This window comes from Lithobates pipiens, unplaced genomic scaffold (assembly GCF_037356315.1).
Source record: "Lithobates pipiens isolate NorthernLeopardFrog02 unplaced genomic scaffold, aLitPip1_a1.2 Scaffold_8, whole genome shotgun sequence".
Lineage (NCBI taxonomy): Eukaryota > Metazoa > Chordata > Amphibia > Anura > Ranidae > Lithobates > Lithobates pipiens.
Window position 1 is genome coordinate 227793794 of NW_027507903.1, and position 25967 is coordinate 227819760.

Consider the following 25967-nt stretch of genomic DNA (forward strand, 5'->3'; position numbering starts at 1 on the left):
TTAATGCTTGTAACTGTCAGCCTTACAGTACTACATGGGACTTGTAGTTCTGCAACAGCTGGAGGGCCACAGTTTGAGCACCCATGATCTATTCTAAACCAACCAGGACTATTTTTCCCTGAGATACAATCACCAATTCCCTTGGAAAATTTAGAAGGTGTCACCAATTTTGCTATTACTTTCCTCCACAAGATTCTCCTTTGAAGTATATGGATAACCTCAGACCTACTGATAACACTTCTTTAACCACTTGACCTCCAGAAGGTTTTACCCCCTTCATGACCAGGCCATTTTTTGCGAAATGGAACTGCGTTACTTTAACTGACAATTGCGCATTAATGCAACGTTGTACACAAATAAAATTTACCGTATTTATTGGCATATAACAGGCACTTTTCCCCCTTTACAATAGGGGGAAATTGTGTGTGCGTGTTATACACCGATATGGTGCTGACTTGGAGGGGAAGGAGGAAATGAGCACCACCGAAATAGACGGAGTCGAATCTCCTGTGTACGTGGCTCGCAGTCACACCCCTGGATGGCTCTTAGTGTTGACGACCCGGCATTGGAGCGATGTTATGTTGATCATAGGAGCCAAGCCAAGGGATAGGACTGGGCATGACTGCACGCCGAAGACACAGGAGATCCGACTCTGTCTATTTCGGTGGCGCTCATTTCCTCCTTCCCCTCCGAGTCAGATGGGCATGGATTATGCTGTAAAAATAGGCAAGGCTACAGATGGGCATGGATTTGGCTGCAATGATGGGAAAGGCTGCAGATGGGCACTGATCAGACTGCAGTGATGGGGAATGGTGAGGCTGCAGATGGGCAATAGCGGGGCTGCAGATGGGCACTAATCAGGCTTCATTAATGGGCAATGGCGAGGCTGCAGATGGGCACTGACCCTTATTTTTCTTCAAAATTCTTTATTAACCACTTAAGGACCGCCGTATTGCCATTGTACGTCATCGCAATGGCACAGGCAGGCACAAGCACGTACATGTACGTGCCTGCCTTCCAGCGGGTGGGGGGTCCTATCGGACCCCCTTCCGCTGGATACGACGGTCCGGTTTGCTGCAGGAGCGATCCGTGATGAGGGGATGGCCGTTGGTTTCTGGCCATCCCCTCTGGATCGCTCCTGGCCAATGAGAAGCGTCCTCCCACTGTGTATTGTTTACAAAGGAAGGAGGAAGTGATGTCATTCTCCTCTGGGCGGTCTTTTTGACCGGACTACGAGGAGAAGACTAAAAGTAAGCGTGCACCAACACTACACTGACATGTAGGTACACACAGGCACACAAACCCCTCCCCCCCCCCCCCCAGTCACAGTGTCACTGATTGCATTGATCATTTCTTTACTGATCACTGCATTCAGTGTCAGTTGTAACAGTAAAAACTGTCAGGGCAGTTAGTGTTAGGTCCAGGGTAGCCCCCTATCACCCCCCAATAAAGATTTTACCCCCTGATTGCGCCTAGTTAACCCTTTCACCCCCTTTTGCCAGTGTCACTAAGCGATCATTTTTCTGATCGCTGCATTAATGTCGCTAGGTAGCTAGTTTTTTTTTTTAGGTTCACCGCCAGGTTTTTATAGTGCTGGGTACCCCGATATACTACCCAATAATGGTTTTAACCCCCTGATTGCCCCTAGTTAACCCTTTCACCCCCTTTTTCCAGTGTCACTAAGCGATCATTTTTCTGATCGCTGCATTAGTGTCGCTAGGTAGCTAGTTTATTTTTTAGGTTCACCGCCAGGTTTTTATAGCGCTAGGTACCCCGATATACTAACCAATAATGGTTTTAACCCCCTGATTGCCCCTAGTTAACCCTTTCACCCCCTTTTGCCAGTGTCACTAAGCGATCGTTTTTCTGATCGCTGCATTAGTGTCGCTAGGTAGCTAGTTATTTTTTTAGGTTCACCGCCAGGTTTTTATAGCGTTAGGTACCCCCATATACTACCCAATAATGGTTTTAACCCCCTGATTGCCCCTAGTTAACCCTTTCACCAGCGATCACAGTATAAGTGTCACTGGTGACGCTGGTTAGCCAGTTAGTTATTTAGGTTCCCCGTCAGGTTTTTATATAGCGCCAGGGACCCCCATATACTACCTAATAAAAATTTGAACCCCCTGATTGCCCCTAGTTAACCCTTTCACCACTGATCACCGTATAAGTGTTACGGGTGACTCTGGTTAGTTTGCTTTTTGTAGCATCAGGGCACCCACCATTTATTACCCAATAAAGGTTTAACCCCCTGATCACCCGGCGGGTGATATCAATTAGGTTTTAGGGTCAGGGTCTGCGTCGCCCCAGGCAGCGCTAGGTTAGTGCCAGTACCGTTAACACCCACACACAAAGCATAAACCTCCCATAGTGGTATAGAATCTGAACAGATCAATATCTGATCAGATCTATACTAGCGTCCCCAGCAGTTTAGGGTTCCAAAAAAACGCATCGTTAGCGGGATCAGCCCAGATACCTCCTAGCACCTGCGTTTTGCCCCTCTGCCCAGCCCACCCAAGTGCAGTATCGATCGATCACTGTCACTTACAAAACACTAAACACATAACTGCAGCGATCGCAGAGTCAGGCCTGATCCCTGCGATCGCTAACAGTTTTTTTGGTAGCATTTTATATTTAAATCCGGAAGGCAGTGCTTGGTTTTCGGGGTCCCGTACGTGGCTAGGCTCCCAAAAAGTCCCCCACATGTGGTATCCCCGTACTCGGGAGAAGCAGCAGAATTTATTTTGGGGTGTAATTTGACTTATGCCCATAGCATGTGTGAGCAATATATCATTTAGTGACAACTTTGTGCAAAAAAAAAAAAAAGTTTGTAATATTCCCGCAACTTGTGGCAAAATATAAAATATTCCATGGACTCAACATGCCTCTCAGTAAATAGCTTGGGGTGTCTACTTTCCAAAATGGGGTCATTTTGGGGGGTTTTGTGCTATTTTGGCATTTTATGGCCTTCAAAACTGTGATAGGTAGTGAGGAGTGAAATCAAAAATTTGCACCCTTAGAAATCCTGAAGGTGGTGATTGGTTTTCGGGGTGCCGTGCGCGACTAGACTCCCAAAAAGTCCCACACATGTGGCATCTCCATACTCGGGAGAAGTAGCGGAATATATTTTGGGGTGCAATTCCACATATAACCATGGCATGTGTGAGCAATATATCATTTAGTGACAACTTTTTGTAAAAAAAAAAAATGTTTTTTATTTTTTGTCATTATTCAATCCCTTGGGACAAAAAAAAAAAAAAAAATTCAATGGTCTCAACATGGCCCTCAGCAAATAGCTTGGGGTGTCTACTTTCCAAAATGGGGTCATTTGGGGGGGGGTTTGTGCTATTTTAGCATTTTATGGCCTTCGAAACTGTGATAGGTAGTGAGGACTGAAATCAAAAATTTGCACCCTTAGAAATCCTGAAGGTGGTGATTGGTTTTCGGGGTGCCGTGTGCAACTAGACTCCCAAAAAGTCCCACACATGTGGTATCCCCATACTCGGGAGAAGTAGCGGAATATATTTTGGGGTGCAATTCCACATATAACCATGGCATGTGTGAGCAATATATCATTTAGTGACAACTTTTTGTAAAATTTTTTATTTTTATTTTTGTTTGTCATTATTCAATCCCTTAGGACAAAAAATATAAATATTCAATGGTCTCAACATACCCATCAGCAATTTCCTTGGGGTGTCTACTTTCCAAAATGGGGTCATTTGGGGGGGGGGGGGGGGGTTGTACTGCCCTGCCATTTTAGCACCTCAAGAAATGAGATAGGCAGTCATAAATTAAAAGCTGTGTAAATTCCAGAAAATGTACTCTAGTTTGTAGACGCTATAACTTTTGCGCAAACCAAAAAATATACGCTTATTGACATTTTTTTTACTAAAGACATGTGGCTGAATAAATTTTGCCGTCAATGTATGACTAAAATTTCGTTTATTCGATTTTTCTTATAACAAAAAGAAGAAAATATATATTTTTTTCAAAATTTTCGCTCTTTTTCCATTTATATCGCAAAAAATAAAAATCGCAGAGGCAATCAAATACCATCAAAAGAAAGCTCTATTTGTGGGAAGAAAAGGACGCAAATTTCGTTTGGGTGCAATATTGCATGACCGCGCAATTACCAGTTAAAGCAGCGCAGTGCGAAATTGGAAAAAGACCTCTGGTCCTTAAGGTGTTTATTGGTCCGGGGCTGAAGTGGTTAAAAATTGATTTTTTTTTTCCTGAAATTAAGGCATGTGTTTTATACGCCTTTTCCCCCACAAATAGAGCTTTCTTGCGGTAGTATTTGATCACCTCGGCGGTTTTTATTTTTTGCGCTATAAACAAAAAAAACAAAAAAAAAAACTGACAATTTTGAGAAAAAATAAATACACTTTTACTTTCTGCTATAAAACATACCCAATAGAAAAATTTAAAATATTTCTTCATCAATTTAGGTCAATATGTATTTTGCTACATGTTTTTGGTAAAAAAAAATCCCAATAAGCATATATTGATTTGTTTGTGCAAAAGTTTTAGCATCTACAAACGATGTGATATATTTATGGAATTTTTTTTTTTTTTTACAAGTAATGGCAGCAATCAGTGACTCATAGAGGGACTGCAATATTGTCGTGGATAAAATCAGACACTACCTGATACTTTTTGAGGGCTAGTGACACTAATACAGTGATCAGTGCTAAAAATGTGCACTGTCACCGTACTGACACTGGCTGGGAAGGTGTTAACACCAAGAGTGATTAAAGGGTTAACTGTGTGCCTAGCCAGTGTTTGTTGTACTGTGGGAGGTGCTTTTAGTAGGGGAAGGCATAGATCTGTATCCCTGCTTTGCAGGAACATAGGATCATTGCCTTCCCTACTGACAGAGTGGAGATCTGCCTTGTTTACATATGCAGATGGCCATTCTGGCTCTCTGCCTAATGATCGGCAAGTGCTACTGGATATCAAGTCTGCGTTTTCCGCTGTGTATAATCACAGTGGGAGCGGGCCGCTGGCAGCGCACATGCATGCCCCAGACCCAGAAGAGCAAGATCTTGTACTAGGTATGTGATTCTGTGTAGCAGAGCTGCCTTGTTGCCGTATATAAATACAGAAAAAATCAGCGCAGTACAACCCCTTTACGAAAAGCTGCTGAACACCAAGGATTAATTACCAAATCCCAAAATACAACATATCAAACAGATGGTACAGCGCTCTAACTAAAATAAAATGATTACTAACATATTAAAATTAATAAAAAGTCCAAAGATAGCTTTTGAGTCAAAAAGTCCACGTGAGGAATCTTCAGTGGTATACAGTCAGTTCATGCATAAAGTGACTTAGTGCCAAGGGGGGGACAACCACTAATGGTAAAATTGGCTGCTCACCTCATCATATGGACCCTTTAAATTACAGAGGGTCGTATGCACTTAAATATCAACTCGTCCAATCGCTGTACTCCTCTCCGACAATATCCGACCAATTCACAAACGAAAACACAGCTTTCTCCCATTTAGAGTCAAATGAACTGACACGTTCGTGGAATACCCACACTGGATCGGTATATAGCAGTATTCACAATTCCTCAGACCATGTGGATAGAAAGACAGGCCATAGTGCTCTCCATAGAAAAACGTTTTAATGATGAATATACATAAAAAACACACTTACAATAACGAAGCTTCATACGATTGTTAAATGATCAATGACCGCGGGTGACGTCACGTGATCTCCGTCTGTACGTTACGTCCCTATGGGCGGGACTTCATAAGCGAACACGGAAACTACGTGACACCCGATATATAAATAGACAATAAGGGGTACTTATAGTATAGATTACGGTGAGCACGACGTGATGGACAACCTCTCCATGTTTACGAAAGTTACCAAGGTAACGACACATCCTGTCGTGTAGTACGAATCTACACGATAACAGGCAAAGACCTCGGGGCAGCCCTTGTGAATTTAAACAAACGTTACCATGTTAACGGCTCATCCCATCATGCCTACCCGCACTATGCAAATGAGCACAGCAACGAGCGGAATTTAAAAAAGGAATCATATCAATATTTGCAAACATTGCTGTTGCCACAATGAATTCCTTCCCCTTATGTATATAATGTAATCAAATAAAAACTGCTTAATGGGTACCAATACAAAAGAACCCCATTATTAAACACATTTTTAAATTGCAAAGCATGAACTTTTTTTCTCCAAACTTGAGTTTACAAAAGTCCACCTCCTACAAAATGCAAATAAAGATGTGTTTCGAACTTAATATTCAAAAACAATTAAGAATATTAAAATGTGTATAATACACATATATTAACGTGACATCACCTGCAGCCAATAAATTAAATAGTACTAAAAATACAATAAAAAGTAAACAATAAAATCATCGATCAGTAATAAAACAGTTAATATCAAAATCGACATTCAATCCACCAGGCATTAATACATTGGTCTCATGTATCCAGTGAGATTCCCTACGACTTAACTGGCGTATGAAATTACCCCCCCCTCCAATGTTTTGTGACCCTCTCAATCCCCCAAAACTTTAGGCCTTTAGGGTTTTGCTAATGAAATTGTTTAAAGTGTCGGGACACATTGTGGGTTTTCAGACCTTTTTTAATATTATCAACATGTTCTGCTAAAACGCACATGTAAAGGTCTAGAAGTGCGTCCTATATATTGTAACCCACATTCGCACTCTAACATGTAAACCACTCCGATCGTGTCACATGTAATCAATTGCCGAATATCGTATTCCCTATTAGTTGCAGAGGCCAGAAACTTCTTCCGTTTCTTAATGTTGACTTTAGAATGCTTACACGGCTCGCACCGCCCACAAGCGTAAAACCCCCCCAAAAAGGAGAACAATCGGTTCTCTGACGGAATAGGGGGGTTAAGAACGCTGGAAGCAAGACGGTCCCTCAGAGAGGGAGCTTTTTTATAAATAAACTGTGGACGAGTAGGTAGTACGGGTCCCAAAATTTTGTCCTGCTTTAAAATGGACCAATGTTTAGACACTATCTTTTCGAATTTTTTATGTTGAACATTGTAATTTAAATTTATTCTAAAATTTTGCTCACTATTATTAGTCTCCCTAGGTTGACTGGAGACTTAAGTAGTCCTATCAATCTGTTTGACCTTTTCAAATTCTGCCTTCAAGACCGACCTATCATATCCCTTTTGTTCAAATCTGGAGATCAACACTTCGGATTGAGATATATAATCCTCACTCCTCGTACAATTACGATGTAACCTAATGAATTGTCCCCTGGGGATGTTTCACAACCAAGATTGGTGATGACAACTCCCCAGGGGGATATAAGTGTTACGATCAGTAGGTTTAAAATGATTAACCAACCTGAAGTTACCCAAATCTTTGTTGATCTCCAGATCCAAAAAGACTATATGATCTTGACTCACATTCCATGTGAGCGAAATATTCCTATCATTGGAATCCAATGATTGAATAAAAATATCGAATGACGATCTAGTACCATCCCAAATCAAAATAAGATCGTCTATAAATCTACGGTAGCACACCAGTTCTGGGGGGGCGATGTTTAAAAACTGCTTCTTCCTCCCAGTGGGCCATAAATAAGTTGGCCACACTGGGAGCAAAACGAGCTCCCATCACAACCCCTCTGGTCTGTAAATAAAACTCCTTGCCATACCAAAAATAATTTCGGCTCAGGCAAAAGTTTAAACAAGTCAGCAAAAATTCCTGATGTCTACCCGACAATGCTGATGTTGACAAGGCCCACTCAACTGAGGTCATAGCATCATCATGCCCTATGATGGTGTATAGCGAGCCTACATCAGCTGTCACCAAGATACTGGAAGGGGAACATCCCAATTCTTCCAAAATTTGTATAATATGTTTAGTATCTTTTAGGTATGCCGGAGTATTCACCACTAAAGGCTGAAGAAAAAAGTCAATATATTGACCCAATCTAGCAGATACAGAATCAATACCATTCACTATAGGCCTCCCTGGGGGATTGGTACTGTCTTTATGGATCTTAGGGAGAAAATATATTATAGGAGTTCTACGAAACAAAGGGTCTAGATATGCTGCTTCCTTTTTGGAGAAGATCCTTTGGTCTTTTAAATCTTCTACAATGGAATGCAGTTCATCTTTATACGTTAACATTGGGTCTCTATTTAGGATTTTGTACGTATACTCATCATTTAGTAGTTGGGACATCTCCCTTTGGTAATACTTCTTACTTAAAATTACCAACCCCCCCCCCCTTATCTGCGGGCCTTATGACAATCTCTTTGCGTGCTTCTAGAGACTTCATACCTCGCTTGATATATTGGGGAGCCATAATTTTCTTAACCCTTAATTCTTCCAGATCTTTTGTAACCATATTTTTGAATACTTCCATATACTTATTCTCCACATTAGGAGGGCTAAAAATGGACTTATTACATAAATTAGAATGGTCACCCCCACCCCGTGTAGGGCCTACACGTGAATTAGACAAAAAGTATTTTTTTATGTTCAAGGTCCTAACATATTTCTGAAGACTCACATATGTCTGGAATTTGTTTAAATTTTTATCGGGTGCAAATTTCAGGCCTCTAATACTTTTATTTCATCAGTGTTTAATGCAATACCACTCAGGTTAAATATCCCCATACCTATTGGGGTTTGGGCCTTTTGTAGTCGCCTACCCCCTCGTTTTCCTCTCTTTCTTTTCGTTTCCTGAGAGGACCCGCACTGAGTGGGGTGTGAGGACCCGTATATGCAAGTTACATGGCCAGCAAGTGGTTAAAGAATAACTAAAGACGAAATGTTTTTTTTTTTCCCGTTTTGGATAGAGTGGAGGGGAATTAGAACCTCTGGCAGGCTTTACTGTTGTCTGTGCCCCCATTAGAGAGATTCACACTCTTAATTTGTTCCGTTAAGCATTATTATTAAAAGAAAAATGAAGCAGTGGACAGAAATGACACGTAGCGCTCTGGATTGAGACAAGCGCACACTATAAGCAGAGCCAAGCAAGGTTTTTATGACTCCAAAAGCTTATTTTCACCTGCACCACCCTTTTAAGAGCAAGCCACATGGGATCACTTTTCAGAGGGTGTCTGACATGCAGCTAGGGGGGCAGCCTTTTTTAATTCTGTAAAGCCTACACCACTGTAAACGGTTGCAGAGTGGTCTCATTCACTTGATTGGGCTATGTTCAATTGTGACCAAGGGTATTACTTTTTGCGGCCACATGTGTACAATTCGGTCTGACTGCTTTTGCAGCTTAAGGGGATGGTAAAAGCAAGCCCCCTTGACTGCAAATTAAAACGATACCTTAGGCTGAGGGGAAAATCTCCTCCTGGAGGCCTTGAAGAACATGAATTCTGGAAGATATTTTCAAAAAAGGCAAGCATAGTCCAAATGGCAAATTGCCATTACTGCCTGGAGACTTCCAGCAGCTAATCTTTTCCCCATTACCGACATACCATGCCTTGTCACACTGTGTGGAGGCAGCCATATTGGTAAAGGAACAGGGCTTTGCTTAGTTATGACCGAGCTGCCCCTCTGATAGCAGGTGTGGAGAATACTAAAGAAACGGCAAGAGAGATTCCCAAGCACAGATCCACAGAATGAGCGAAGCGGAAGTAGGGAGATGCATGCAATTCAGATTGCTCTCTAGATTGCTCTCCAGCAAGCAGTACAGTAACCAAATTTAACTCTAAATCTCTTGAAACAAGGTCTTAGATCAGTGGTCACCAAACTGCAGACCTATGCTTCCCTTTATCCGGCCCTTGTGGGACTATTCCTCTCACCGTTATGAAGCACTATTCATCACACTAACACCAACAATGAGGCACCATTTCCTCCACTGACACCAGTGGGACATAATTCCTCCCATTGACACAAAGAATGGGGCACGATTTCTCCTCCTAATACCAATCATGGGGTACTATTCCTCCTAATGACACCAATGATGGGGCACCATTCCTCCCACCAATATCAATTATGGGACACTATTTCTCCTCCTACTGGCCATGGGTGCTTTGTAATTTTCTTTTACTTCCACTGGTCACCAAACCTGAGGCATTATTTATGGTACATATTTAACTATATGACTTGACTTATACATTTGACTTTGGGACATTTTCTACTCCAAATGGCCACAGTCAGGCCCACCGAATGTCTGAGGGCCAGTAAACGGGCTCTTTGTTTAGAAAGTTTGGAGAGCACTGTCTTAGATGATCTTACACTACAGATATACAACTAGGAACAGACAAGGCCGGGGAGCCCCCTTGGTGGGGCAGTATATCTGTTTTATGAAAGGGGTCTGCAGCAAAACCCAATCAGAGCTCTTTTGGTGGAGATCGCTAACTGCTCTCACTGCGCCAGGTAAAGAAAGTCTGCCACACAGAGGCAATAGCAGACGACAATCAGGTGCTAGCTGCACAGATGAGCTGCTTTGTGCATTTTGCCAACTGCATAAGAATATGTGATCTGTCGGAGGCTCTGTTGTAATTTCATACATTATACAACCAAAGGCAGAGGTGGAAAACTTGCTCAGCCAAGCACCTTGACAGCAGATGGACCTTGTGAACAGCCTGCCTGTTCTGATCACACAAAAAAACGCACCACAAACACATCGTTAATTTGTCTTAATGCAATAGGAGAGGTAATTGGTGTTCAATTTTCATTGCACGTCTAAATGATCCTAAAGTATTACAATAAATAAATAAAACTCCCATATTCAAAACAAGACACCAAATGTTCCAATCAATAGTGTTACAATTAGAACATAATGTGAAATCCTATGTGTGCTTCACAAAAAACAAAACAAACAAAAAAACACATATCAAAAATGTATATATTATTATTACAGGTACTTCTATAGCGTCATCAATTTACATAGCACTTTACATATGTATATATTGTACACAGGTCCATCTTTAATATTGATTGGGCCCTGGGGAAACATTTTCTTGGGCCCCCCTCCATACAATTTCGCTCTCCGACTGCTCTGAGACATACTAAAAATAGCAATTAGACTCAAAATCACTTTACTGAATCAGATCAGGCAGCGATTTCAATTGGTTGCCAGAGGTTACAGTGTATCACTACCACTCACTGACTGGCTGCTAGAGGTTACACAAAGAAATTATACCTCTAATCGTGTACTGCAAAAATGTTAGAAGATAAATTAAGTAGTGCTCATAATATAACAAATGTGCAAAATGAGAAGTAATTCAATTTATCACGATACAGTGATATAAGGAACTAAAAGTCCATTTAAACAGAATGTTGAAAATCACAGAAAGGAGTCAGTTTTCACAAAATCCTTCAGACTTCCACCACACCAATGTGCTCGTGACACCTCACCCAATAGAAACTCACTCACTGACTGATGTTGCCTCCCACATTGATGTTTGGCAAGAAAAGCAGTATAGACACCCCTTGGGCCTATCCCTCGATCAACCCAGGCAAGGCTCATCCATATATAAAAAGTGAAAATACAATGCTCCACATAGTGTGATAATGTTTTAAAATTTATTCAAACACCACACACATCACTTCAATATATCAACTCACATATTGACTAAAAAATGGCAGCATCATTTAAAAAAAGATAACAGCAAACTTTCACCAAACGATCAGGCGTTGCACTGCGGGTATAGCGGGACTCAAAATGTGCGTTATGAGCTCTCACCACCTCCCAGCCACTAGACAAGCCACGAGCATCAGCGTCCTTCTGTCAATAACGTTCTTCTCCGCGTGGCCACGCCCCCGACATGTTTTGTTACTCTGACTTCTTCCTGGGATTGGCCACACAGAGAACCAACCACCTACTTATAGCCCTCCTCTACCTAATCACATGGGTTCACAATTATGCACCTGCGGACATCCCATGTCCCCATAGCCGCAATGCAACAGCCTTTACATGTCCAAAAGTCAATCAGGAGTAAAAGCCTAATGCTGCATCCACATCTAACATCGCTAGCACCACTGCGGATTGCAGAATTTCTTCTGCCCACTCCAGCCTACGATATCGCTGTAATGCATGCTTTCTTTAAAACATTCAGAACATTATATTCATGTAAACAGCATTTTAAAATATCAAGCATTAAAACAACGGATAAGCCTGTCCCTACACACTATACCGGAACATTGTGTCCATCTATCAATTCCACAAATATAACATGTATGGATGATAGTGATGTCAAAAACAAATATAAAATACAAATAAAAATAAAGGACAAAATAAAATAAAAGAAAAAAGAAAAAGAAAAATACACATAGAATTACACATAAAACAACTCAAAAATTAATCAAATATTGAATATATAGAGATGAAGGGGTATTAAACCGTCAAGATAAATTTAATAAATGCAATGCAATCAGCCACCCTTCATAACTCCACATACCCTCACAACCCTTCCCAATATGCAATATATACCTACTCCTGTCAACATGATGAACTGTCTATGCTAAACCATGAACACAAACTATTCTATGTAGTACCTAATATTAATCTTAAAATATTACATACAGAGACTCTTCCTAAAAAATTTTAATAAAACAATTTTAGGGCTACCTCAATGTTTAACCCTTTCGGGGCCAGACATCTCATCAGGAAAATCCATTGGGTTTCCTTTTGGGACAAATCCCTTACCCTATTGGATCCCCTCCATGATGGATGGATAACATCTATTCCACAAAATTGTAATAATGAAGGGTCCTGGTTAGGTCTCCCTTTAACTACTTGCTGACCGCCGGCAGTCAAATGACGGCCTCCCGCCACAATAGGTGTGCCGCCTGGCCGTCATTTGACTGCCGGCGGTCAGCAAGTAGTTAAAGGGAGACATAACCAGGACCCTTCATTATTACAATTTTGTGGAATAGATGGATATGGATGGATAACATCTATTCCACAAAATTGTAATAATGAAGGGTCCTGGTTATGTCTCCCTTTAACTACTTGCTGACCGCCGGCAGTCAAATGACGGCCAGGCGGCACACCTATTGTGGCGGGAGGCTGTCATTAAACAGGGAATGCGTGAGATCGTGCGTGCGCATCCCTGTTTCTTCGGTGGCGGAGTGTCACGGAGACACCGCTCGCCACCGAAGGGGGTGAACAGCCATTGGTTATGGCTGTTTACCACGTGATCGGCCGTGATGAAGTCATGGCCGATCACAGATGGTCACACCCCCACTGTGCATGCGCGCGATCGTGTTGCGCATGCACGTCGGTGGCGGCGTGTTCCCCGGGAACACTGCTCGTCACAGACGCTGGTAAACAGCCATTGGCCGGCTGTTAACCCACGTGATCGGCTGTGATCCCTTCACAGCCGATCACTAAAATGTAAACAAACAGCGGTAACGAGATGTTATCGGCTTCTCCCCCTTCCTTATTTATTTATAGCACAAAAAATAAAAAACCCACTAGTGATTAAATACCACTAAAAGAAAGCTCTATTTGTGTGGAAAAAAGGATGCAAGTTTCATATGGGTACAGTGTTGCATGACTGAGTAATTGTCATTCAAACTGTGAGAGCGCTGAAAGCTGAAAATTGGTCTGGTCAGGAAGGGGGTGTAAGTGCACTGTATTGAGGTGGTTAAAGTGTAATGACACTAGGATACCGGAACCCTTTTTTAATATTTGCCAGGTGTTCTACTATTTGGACTTTTAAAAGTCTTTTTGTCCCCTCCCCATATAAAACAAGTTGCATGGGCACCACAAAGGTAAACCACGTGCGAGGAGTTGCAGGAGACAAACTTAATGTCAAATGAATTGCCATTTCCATTAGTAATATTAGTTCTGCCCCTAATAACAATCTTGACAGTCCTACAGCATATACATTTTCTACAGGCATAAAAGCCTTTTAAATCAATTTTTAAAGCTTGTCGGTTTGGAGGATACAGTATTTTTCTCACTACTTGGTCACCAAAGTTTTGAGCCCGTCTATAAATAAATTTAGGCTGATCGTGTAATATTGTCCCTAAATGTCGATCTTGGCATAAAATATGCCAATGTTTTCTGTAAATATCCTCTATTTCTCTATACTGGCAATGAAAGTCAGATATAACGCTAACTTGATGCTGATTATTACTCCCCTGATCCTTAATTGTCTTTGTTAGGCAGTCCCCCCTTGGAATCTCAGAGATTTCCTGAATGATTTCATTCAAGAGCTCTTCTGCATAGCCCTTTTGTAAAAAATTTACTTTTCAGAAAATCCGCCTGTTGGTGATAGTCAGCTAATCCTGTACAATTGCGTCGGACTCTTAACATTTGTCCCCTAGGTATATTTTTAATCCATAAAGGATGATGTCCACTTCTAATAGACAGGTAACTGTTGCGGTCTGTAGGTTTGAAGTCAACTTTAGTGTTCAACTTATTGTTTACCTTGAAAATAACCACATCCAAAAAACTGACACTCTAATCAATAATTTAATAATCCAGCTTGATATTGTTAGTATTCAAGTTCAAGCTGTTTAAAAATTCTACTGCAGATTCACAGGACCCCTCCCAAATGATCATGAGGTCGTCTATGAATCTCCTGTAGAATTTCAACTGCGGGTAATCCTGATTAAAAATATGCCTATCCACCCACTGCGCCATAAACAGATTGGCTAGGCTGGGAGCACACTTAGCTCCCATAGCCACGCCAACCTGTTGTGAGTAAAATTAGAGGTATCATTTATTTGTATAAGCATTATTTTGACTAAGGTTGCAGCTTTTGTTTTTTGTTTTCACTGACATTTTCATTTTTTTATTTTATTGTTTTCATTAACATTGTTTACTGTTAGGGGTCACTAGTTATTGATTGGCGCAGTGGTGGCAGTGCATTTTTGGAGGGGTACACATTGCCAGTTGATTTGTTGCTAGAGGTTACAACTTACATTATGGCTCACTGATTATTTGCTAGAGGTTACAGCACATGACTTCTGCTTGTATGAATGCCGCAGTTATTTACATATTCATGCTGCTGCAATTTACATATCGATGTAGGTTATTTACATGTAAACACAGGGTCTGCAGGTGAGTCATCTGTACAATAGGCAATAGGGCAGAGCTGGGCAGCATTAGTAACAGAACTTCACACTGAGATATTGGGACACAGCACGGAACTAAAACTTCAAAAGGACAAGGGAATTTAAACTGGGCAAGTATGAAGCTTCTGTTTTGGGCCCTGCAACAATGATGGGGTCCAGGGCAGCTGCCCCTTTCGCCCTGATTGTACATTCACATCAGTCCCTGCCCTCAAGGAGCTTACAACCTAAGGTAAATATACATAGGCAAAAATCTTTCATGTTTTGATTATTCAAAACCACCAATGAGATTGTGAACACACCAGAAATAAAACAGGTTGACGTCTTCTTGGATTAAACATGTTGGCGGAGCTTGTTGCACTGACTGACTGACATTACAAGCTGCTGTCTTTGGAGCTAGATAGCAGCATGCATGTGAGGAAATTCATGCCAATTGTTAATATTATTTTACATTGTAAACTTGTTTTTATATAATAAACACTACACTTTGAGGCTGTCTCCCTCTTATGTTCATGTGATACAGCATTGAGGCATGGAGAAAAATCATGAAACTCCCCCCTGTGATTAGACTGCATTGATGCCAGTGGATTCTCAGGCAAAAAAAACAAAACAATCTTTCAACTATTCGGGTGGAGCGTTTGGCTGTTGGAATCACAATACTATATGATTATTCTTTGGCTCATACAGGCGCAGTACTTTGTAACCATGCACTTTACTTATTTTGATGATGGGATTCACACTCATGTGACGGACTTTCTTTATGGTGGGTTCACAATCACCTTGGTGGTTTTTAATAATCATGACATGGAAGATTTTTGTCTATGTATATTTATATACACTTTTGATGTGTCATTTTATGAAGCAATCATATATACGGTTGTAAGAGTGCAGAGGGTATGGTGGCAAAAAGTATGTGCAGAAGAGGAGTGTTGAAGGTATGACATTGGAAAGTATGTGCAGTAGAGGACTGTGATGGGTATGATTATGATGGCAGGCAGTATGTGTAGGAGAGGAGTGCAGTGGTTATGGCGGTGGGCACTATGTGTAAGAGAGGAGTTTAGAGGGCAGGCAGTATGTGCAGGAGAGGAATGTGGAGGGTGGGATGGCAGAAAATAAGTGTAGTACAAGAGTTCTAAGGATATGAAGGTGGATAGTATGTGCAGGAGAGTATGCAAAATGTATCGGTGGGCAGTATGTGTAAGACGCAAGTGTGAAGAAAATGGCAGCAGGCACAATATGCAGGACAGGACAGTGAAGGATATGACGGAAGCCATTATATGCAGTAGAGGAGTGCTGAAGGTATGATGGCAAGCAATACGTGCAGGAGAGATGTCCACAGAGTATTGCAGCATGTGCAGGAGAGGAGTGTAGAAGGTATAACATTTTATATATATATATATATATATATAATATATATACTATACACACACACACACACAAAATATACTACAATAACAGGGGCCAATATGTAAAGTACAGAGATTAGGATGGCAGGAAGTATGTGCAGTAGAGGGTATGATGGCGAGCATTATGTGCAAAACACGAGTGTGAAGAAAATGGTGGCAGGCACAATGTGCAAGAAAGGATATTGAAGAGTGTGACGGTGGTTATTATGTGTAGTAGGAGGAGTGCTGAAGGTATGATCGCAGGCATTATGGACAGGAGAGGAATGTGGAAGGTATCACAAGGGCCAGTACATAAAGTTTGGAGGGGATGAAAAAAGGTAGTATGTGCAGAATAAGAGTGCGGAGGGTATACCAGTGACCAGTATGTGAAGTGAGAAGGGTATGACAGCAGGCAGTCATGCCCTCTGCAAGACAAAAGAGCAAAAGGAATTCAAAACATTTGAAGTTCGTGTCCACTTTAAAATGGTTGTAAAACAGGGTGGATAAAAATCAATGATTTTTAAAAAAAAAAAATCTAAAAAAATAATAAAATAAAACTGATTTTTTTTTATTTAAATCGTTTTTTATTTTTATCAAATTTATTTTAATAAAATGCTTTTGGAGTACAAATCTATCTAAAGATAGTTTTCTATTTAAGATACATTAATAATTGAACTTAAAAAACTGGGCATATGGCACTGCCTTGAAGGAGGCTACGATGAGTCCCAGGACTCGCATGCAGAAGCAGAGCGACGGCCACATGTGGTTCATCAGCAGTTTTACTGCGGATCTGAGAGTCTGCAGTTTGTCTGAAAGGACAAAAACTCTCGCTTCCCTGGAGTCCAGCAGCAAGCCCAGGTTCTCCAGACGCTGGGTCGGTACAATCACTGACTTCTTTAGGTTCAACAGCCAGTCAAATTCTTGCAGGGTCTGCATGGTGATCGCCACATCCTCCTCTAATTCTGAGGCGGAAGATGCCCTCAGGAGGAGATCATCTAGGTATCCCATGACCGCGATCCCACATTGCCGCAGCAATGCCAAAACTGGAGCCAATACTTGGTAAAGACTCGGGGGGCTGATGCCAGACCAAAAGGAAGAGCCACAAACTTGTAGTGCGCTTCTCCGACTGCAAATCGCAGAAACTTTTGATGCCGAAGGCATATGGGTATATGCGGGTACGCATTCTGGATGTCTAAGGACACCAGGGAGTCCCCTTGATGGAGTGCAGCGACTACTGAGCGAACTGATTCAATTCTGAACCTCTGCACTTTCACAAAATCATTGAGGGCTTTTAGGCCCAGGATTGGACGTACCCCTTCCTTCTTGGGAACTACAAACAGATTTGAGTAGAATCCCTGGAAATGTTCTGATTCCGGAACCAGTACAACCACACCGCGACTCAGCAGGTCCCTTACTGCCCCCAAGAGGGCCTCACAGCGAGCCGGGGATACGGGTATGCTGGAGGGGAAGAATCTGTTTGGCGGCCAAGAGAGATACTCTATCTTGAAGCCTGAGGAAATCAGATCGCAGACCCATTGGTCGGATAGTTGAGAGGACCACCAGGTTGAAAACTCCCAAAGGGGGGGGGGGGCAAACCTTCATGCGGGAGCACTTTTTTTCGCAGGCTTGCGGTTCCAGGGATGTTTTCGGTCCTTCCGTGGTCGTCCTGGTGAGGTTTAGCCGAAGCTCTGGGTGGACGAAAAAGCCGTTTGTGAGCGGAAAAAGAAGGCCCTTGCCTACGGCATGGCTCCTTAGCCTTCCTGACCTGTGGGAGTAGGGTACTCTTACCACCGGTGGCATTTTTAATAATGTCATCCAACGAGGCTCCGAAAAGCCGGTCGCCAAGGAAGGGAAGATCTGTCAGGGCTTTCTTAGGTGCCTGGTCAGACCAGCATTTTAACCACATCAGGTGCCTCAGCACCACTGCTGACACTGAAGCCCTGGATAACAGAGGAAGAGTATCCAGGGCCGCGTCACAAATGTACTTAAGGCCATATCACTAGTTGGTCTGCTAGTTCCACGCAAAAAGGAGAAGCCTGTTGCTCCCCCAATTCGCCATGGATTTGGGAACTGCAAAGGTACATTGCGGGCAACCCCATTCCTTGTAAATTAACTTGTCAAAATAAGTAATTCAGATACGGGAACACCTTAGGTGAACGTGCTGGCTTGCAGGACCCAAAAGGGACCTCTACATCAGCAGTGGGATCTGCTGGCTCCTGAATCTTCAGGGTATCACACACAGCTGTGATAAGTGCCAACAAGCGCTTTGTCGCGCATGGACCTGGATGGGGACTCCTCACTGTCCGAATGGTCCTGGTCAGCGTCATCTGACAACACAGAGGAGGGGTCACCAGGCTCAGCAGGACCCGAGTCTGCGTCAGAACTCTCCCCAGAGGACGGGGGGGGGCAGGGGCTGATTTTTTGCACCCTTTTGCCCATGTGCCGCCTCCATCTTCGCAATGAACGAATTGAGGACCGCCGGCAGGGTGTCCAGGAGCACCGAGCAGTCCACAGGCAACCCACCAGTTTCTGAAGCCATGCTGACCCTACCCTGTCTGCCACCCGAAGGGGACTTAGGACAGTGACAATCCCACCCTCCTTACTGCTGCTGGCTGAGGGGCTCTTTCCCACAGGACTCACCACCCTGAGGGGTTTTGCGCTATCCAGCAGGTAGTGCCTGTAGTCCCTGTTGGCTCCCAGGTGCAGAGGAAACAGTGCTGTGTCAGTGGAAGTGGCGCTAAAACCGATCCGAAGTGTACTCAGGCTTCAAGAAAATTGCCGCCCATCATCTAGCACAAGGACATAAAACACAGGGAAATAAGCCGTTAGAGCACAGGAGCACATGGTCCCGCTTGAGAACACTAAAAAAAAGTGTTCAGGCTTCAAGAAAATGGCCGCCGGCGTCCTGTATAGGGACAATCACAAGGAAAATGGCCGCTAAAATGGGTGCCGAATGCAGATCCATGCGGTACAGAGAGAAAACCATGGCGGTGAGCACAGTGCTGCGCAGGACACCAGCATGGCCTCACAGACACCTTCCAGGGGCATGAAGAACAGGACCCAGGACACAGCTAGCCAGCGCAACCCCCCACCCCAGGTGAGAGCCCCTGCATAGACACACATACACACCGCTCAGCAGCATCCCCCATATGGAAGGGGGGAGGGAGAGGGGGACAGGGAGAGAAGAGAGGGGAGGTGAGGGACCCCCAAATCGACCTCCCAGGGAATGCCCAGCTGCTCAGCCCCGCTGAGGCAGGCAGAGCTGTACTTACCAGTCCTGAAGAGCTGGGAGACATTCCATCACAGACCCACTCACTGATCAGTACAGGGTTGCTGCTGGCCCGGCATACTGTGACGCAGTCATAAGTAGCCCGGTCATATGTATGCCCCGGAGCAAAAAAGCTCACGACCACCTCTGGAGCTGAGGTTTCATTGTGGCCTGCCTAGCGTGGAGCTGCGGCCTGCACACGCTCGATGACTGGACTGGGGAGACTACAAGGATAAAAGTATCCAGCCTGTCACCCAGCCGGCTGTTGATAGCAGATCACAGGATCAATCACCTTGCGCAAAAAGTCAATCTTCCGCAGAAAAAAAAAAAAGTACGGACCGATGGGCCCGTAGGGTTCCTAGGTCCTTCTCCTTCACTAGGTAAAATAAAACTGATGACTGCATGGCAGGCTGGAGGGTTGTTGCCCAAGGCACCGCCCCCTGGGCAAAACTGAAAAGTTCTGAGTGTTACATAACAAGTAATGCCTAGTATTCTCCTAGTGGGGGGCATAACAAACCAATGGCTAAGAGAGGAGCTGTGTCGGTCGGTGAATATAAGAGAAAATGTTTTTTTTTTTTTATTAAGACTTGTACTTTGAAAAGTATAGCATGTCATGTCATCTGTGCCCAGTCTTGTCACGAAGAGTTAATCCAGCTCTGAGCAATTCTCTTATCTTTTTTCAGTAAGATAAAAACAGACACACAGAGAAATAGGTGTCTGCCATTCCCCCTTGCTGTGACTGACAGGTGATTGCCTTATCTCAAGCACTAGCATGAGAGGCATTCTGTGCATTTCACATCCCCCCCTCCTTTCTTCTCCAGCTCTCCACTGAAGACGTCTGTGTATGTGCACATGTACAGGAGTGACATGGGGCCATGAGCACGCACTGCTTCTTCACAGGATATGCTCTGCCACTCCTGTGCTCGCACTTTAAACACCCCTGGTGCGAGGGTCATCCTTGCGATACTGGCTGGCCAGGGGGAGTGTAGAGGTGGACGGGGAGTCTGACATCAAGACTCCGCCCACCAAGCACCAGACAACAGACCTGCCCACAGGGGAGATATTTTACAGGTAAGGGTACATGCAAGAGGCATGTATATCCTTATAGATAAGCACTATGGCAGTAGTTTATAAATGATGAGAGTGGCTTTACATCCACTTTATTAAAGTTCCTCTACCTATGGGTAAAGCAGGTAATATAATGTTGTTTTAATTAACCTCCTGGCATCCCCGTTATGGCCAAATGACGGCCACAGCGTGGATGTGAATTTCCGGGAGGCTGTCATATGACGGCATCCACTGCGTATGCTCCCTGCGTGCGCTGTGATCACCGAGTAACTGACACTCAGGTGATCACCTATCCGAGTAAGGGGCTGTTCCCGGCCCCTTACCATGTGATCAGCTGTCACATGATGTAAACAAAAGCTCGGTGATCTTTTTTTTTTCTCCTCACGCTGACAGCAGAGGAGAAAAAAAAAAAAGAGAGATCACCGGCTTATCTTGCCTCATTTATAACAGTGCCACCTATCGATGCCCAAAAGTGCCACCCATCAATGCCACCTAGGAGTGCTGCCTATCAGTGTAACCGATCAGTGCCCATCACTGCCACCGATCGGTGCATTACCCATTTTAAAATTTTATAAACAAAATAAAAAATAATTTATTTTTCTTTCAATTTGGTCTTTTTACATTTAAAAAATAAAATAAAAAATAATCGCACAGGTGATCAAATGCCACCAAAAGAAAGCTCTATTTGGGGAAAAATTTCATTTGGGTACAGTGTTGTATGACTGCGCAATTGTCATTCAAAGTGTGACAGCGCTGAAAGCTGAAAATTGGTCTGGATAGGAGGGGGGTTTAAGTGCCCTGTAAGCAAATGGTTAACTAAAAGAATTTGAGTAGTTCCCCAACTGTGTGATTAATCTAAAATCAGTTCCGATATCGCTGTTTTACTAACCTGACAGCTTATTATTCTAAATAGGAAACCTTCATTTTGTGTGCGAATATGTAAGTTTCTAAGTATCAGCAAGGAAAAAGGCACCGAAAGGTTTTTGCAATAATGTAAAGAAAAAACCCCTATGACTTTATAACCACTTTGAAATCTCAGGGGAAAAAATAAAAATAAATGAAAGCACAACCATATGTTTGGTTGGAGTTATTTAAAGTGTACGCGTCACCTGGTAGATGATTCAGCCTATACAATGCACAACTAAACAAGTACACGAAAATAACAATGCTGCCACGGAGGACTGTAATATTTTTTGAAATCTTCAGCTGGCATTGTTAATGTAAATTATATAGAACTATTAGACGTCACATGTATAAACAATAATGACAGCTCAAGCTTTATAATACACCGTCAAAAGCAACATCCACAGTGTGTCTGAATTTTGAATTATAGATGAGAATGAAGATTCAAAGCCTAGCTCGTACTTCTATAAAACAAAATGAGCAGTAAACAACCTGTAATGCACCAATGTCTTTCATACAATTCATAAGTAATAAAGATATATTTTTGTGTTGTTGTCTAAGTAAAACAATATACATCTTAGATCTAAACACGGCACTCAGTCTTGTGATTGCTCCAGCTATTGTATCTAATAAAAGCACACTCATTTTCATTAGAAAAGGGGCATTCCTGAACTTCAAAAGGAAAATCACAGACTGCAGAGCAGCAGAAATGGATTTAATTAAATGGATGATCCATGTGAATGACTTTCAAGTTCTGTTACTGTGGCAATCACACAATGTACTACACATCCTCCATTCCAAAAATAGCGGTCTAAAAATATGTATACCGTATATACTCGAGTATAAGCCGAGATTTTCAGCCTCTTTTTTGAGGCTGAAAGTGCCCCCCTCGGCTTATACTCGAGTCATCGCTGTCTGCCCGCTCGATCAGCGTGTCGAGCAGACAGACAGCGGCCATTCTAGAATTCAAAAGCCGCGCCTCCGGCTCCGCCTTCGCCTGTGATAGGCGGAACACTGAATTTCCCAGCAGCCTGTGTTCCGCCTATCACGGGCATCGTCTCATCCTCGTACTACGGACGAGGATGAGACGATGCCCGTGATAGGCGGAACACAGGCTGCTGGGAAATTGAGTGTTCCGCCTATCACGGACATCCGATAGGCGGAACAGCAGTCAGTGGGAAATTGAGTGTTCCGCCTATCACCCACGGAGGCGCGGCTTTTGAATCCTAGAATGGCCGCCGACGAAGAGCTGAAGGACGGAGGCTCGGCTCGGGACGGGACGGGCCGGGCCGGGACGGGACGCAGGCTGGACGGGACGCAGGCTGGACGGGACGCAGGCTGGACGGACACAGGCAGGCTGGACACAGGTAGGCTGCACGGACACACACACACACACACACACACACACACACACACACACACACGGATGCATGGACACACACACACACACACACACACACACACGGATGCATGGACACACACACACACACGGATGCATGGACACACACACAGGGATGGACGGACACACAGGGATGGATGGACCCACAGGGATGGACGGACACACAGGGATGGACAGGCATGTCTCACCCTCGGCTTATACACGAGTCAATCATTTTTTCCAGTTTTTTGGGGGTAAATTGGGGGCCTCGGCTTATATTCGGGTCGGCCTATACTCGAGTATATACGGTATTTAGCACACACTATTGCAGAAATTATAGTAATATTCCATAGGACCTGTGAGCAAAACATCACTGCAATGATGTATAATGGCATGTAACAGCTTAATAATACCTATTATCCAGAAGAATAAAAATAATGCAATTTATTGTGTACAATCAATTACAAATATGCAAAATGGAACGGAAACAAATCAACAAACACGTTACGCTTTTTGCTAAGACCTCTTGCACACAAGGCCGTTTAGCTGCTGTGCATCCCTTCCGGCACTTTAATTCACCCAGGAGGGACAGGTGCAGTGTTTAGTGTATGGCTGGCTGCGGCTGATCATTGTACTAAGTGGTACTCACAATTAGGATCCTATGCTTTCAAATGCCTGGAACGCTTTTTACTTTATGACCCTTCTGCATCAAACAGTAACTGGATTTGGAACCTGTTTAGGCATAGAAACCTCTAGATGCGCTTTAATTCCTCCATAGACGCTTAGTGTAAAAATAGATTTTGCTTTAACTTATAAATATAGTAATATTTAAAGTGTGAGTATCCACTTTCCGCCCACCATGCACTGCGGGAAAGCGGGCAAGTGTACCCGTATGTCACTGCCTACTTCCCGGTGTAGGGCCATTGCATGGTCCCACTGTGGTTGTACACAGCAGGATCCTGTCAGCAAGTCCCGGCCAATGATTCACGGCTGGGACTTGCTGATCAGCTGTGTACAATCACAGCCCAGGGATTTGTTGGTAAATGATACAGAGCTCTGTACAGAGAGATCGATCTGTCCAGGGATGAGCAACAGAGATCTTTAGTAAAAAAGCAGCACACTATGGTTAGCCACACTTTTAACCTCTTGATCGCCCTAGATGTTATACCCTTCCCAGCCAGTGTCAGTGTATAGTATTATTACTGATTGCTGTATTTAATGTTACTGGTGATGTCAGTGGCAGTTAGTCAGTTCCTCCCAGCGTCAGTTAGTGTCAGATTGACCGCAACACTATCACAGTCCAATCATGAGTCGCTGATTGCTGCCATTAGTAGTATAAAAAAAAATAACAATTTAGTTTGTAGGCACTATAGCTTTCACGCAAACCAATCAATATACACGTTTATCAAAAATGTGCAGCAGAATACATTTTGGCAAACATTTATGAGGAAACTTTATTTTCTTTATTAGATATGTTTTATAGCAGAAAGTAAAAAATATTACTTTTTTTTATGTCGCAAAAAATAAAAAACACAGTGGTAACCAAATACCACCAAAGAAAGCTCTATTTTTGAGAAAAAAAATGATATAAAATTTGCTTGCATGACCATGTAATTACCAGTTAAATTAGCACAGCGGGGAATAGCAAAAAATGGCCTGGTCATGAAGGAGGTAAAATCATCCGGAGCTCAATGGGTATGCCAACAGTTAATGTTTTGTAAAATTCTTAGAAAAAAATGACCTTAGCTGAATATACTGTTTAGGATGAACACTAATTAAACATTTTAGTAACCTGCATAGCTTTATATAACAAAAATCTTAAAGCTGAACTATGGCCTCCCAAAAAAAGATAAGTCCTGCAGTACTTCATTATATGTGCATCTGCACTTCAAGCTTTTACTTATTCCCCCTGCAAAGCCCTGCCAGTGAAGTCTATCTAACGCAGCTTCTTGTGTTGGTGTGGTAACAATGCTGCACTGCTCCTGAACTCAGAGCAGAGTTGTCACTCTGATGTAGGCTATGCTTACTTGTACAAAAGTGGGATGAAAATATGTTGCAGGGCTTGTGGCTATCAGCATTGTCGCTGATGATTCACAAATCTGTAGCTTGACATTCAGCATCTGGTCACATCTACACCTCCCCCACTGGTTTCTGAATTGACAGTATTGCCTCTGTTGCATGAGTTACATGCGCAAAAAGAGGCGGGGGGGGGGGGGCATGAGACAAATGAGGATGGATTTGTCTCAATCAGGAAAGGTAAAGGAAGTGTTTTCTATTACTTTATGAGGCTTGTTCATCATATGGTAACTAGATTTGGGACTTGTTTGGACTGTCAAATAGGTTTGTTGTACTTTAATGCAACTTGGTGGCTAAGCTGTTTGTATTCCACCAGGGACACTCTGCATGGAATTTAAAGTGTTACTAAATCAACAACAGTAAAATCAGTCTGTTTATGCAGTAAAGCATGCTTGTTACAGTCACTGTGGAGCCTAAGAGGTTAATCTTCCACATTGTGTTACAAAGCCTGTTTGATCCTGTCTTCTCTAACCCTCCCCTTGTTTTACTGTACTCAATCCATCTGTGGATAGAACAGAGTCCAAGGAAGCACTAAAGTTTTTTTTTTTTGGGGGGGGGGGGGTATGCATGTGATCAGCACAGGGCCAAGCAGCACTGTCCAGCCAGAGAGTCAGGGGTCATGCAGCCTCATAGGACAGTCAGAAATGACTGAAAACTCCTCTTACAAGCTTTAATAACCAATGTTTGGCTGGGCACTGATAGAAGTCACAAGACTGCTACACCCTGCTTATGAGAAAAAGGTATTTAGCAGTTAATATTTATTAAAATAATTGCATTTCCATGTTCTGTGAACAGTGGGAGGGGAGATATAGAATGCAGGGTCCTGAGTTTAGTAACACTTAGTATTTTCCCCATTTTTGTGTATTTGCT

At 43.0% G+C, this 25967-nt stretch overlaps 1 protein-coding gene across 1 annotated transcript in view; it reads right to left on the bottom strand.

The window, feature by feature from the left end:
* Positions 1-25967, bottom strand: part of RPAP3 (RNA polymerase II associated protein 3) — a 103113-nt gene that overhangs the window by 18509 nt on the left and 58637 nt on the right. The window lies entirely within an intron of this gene.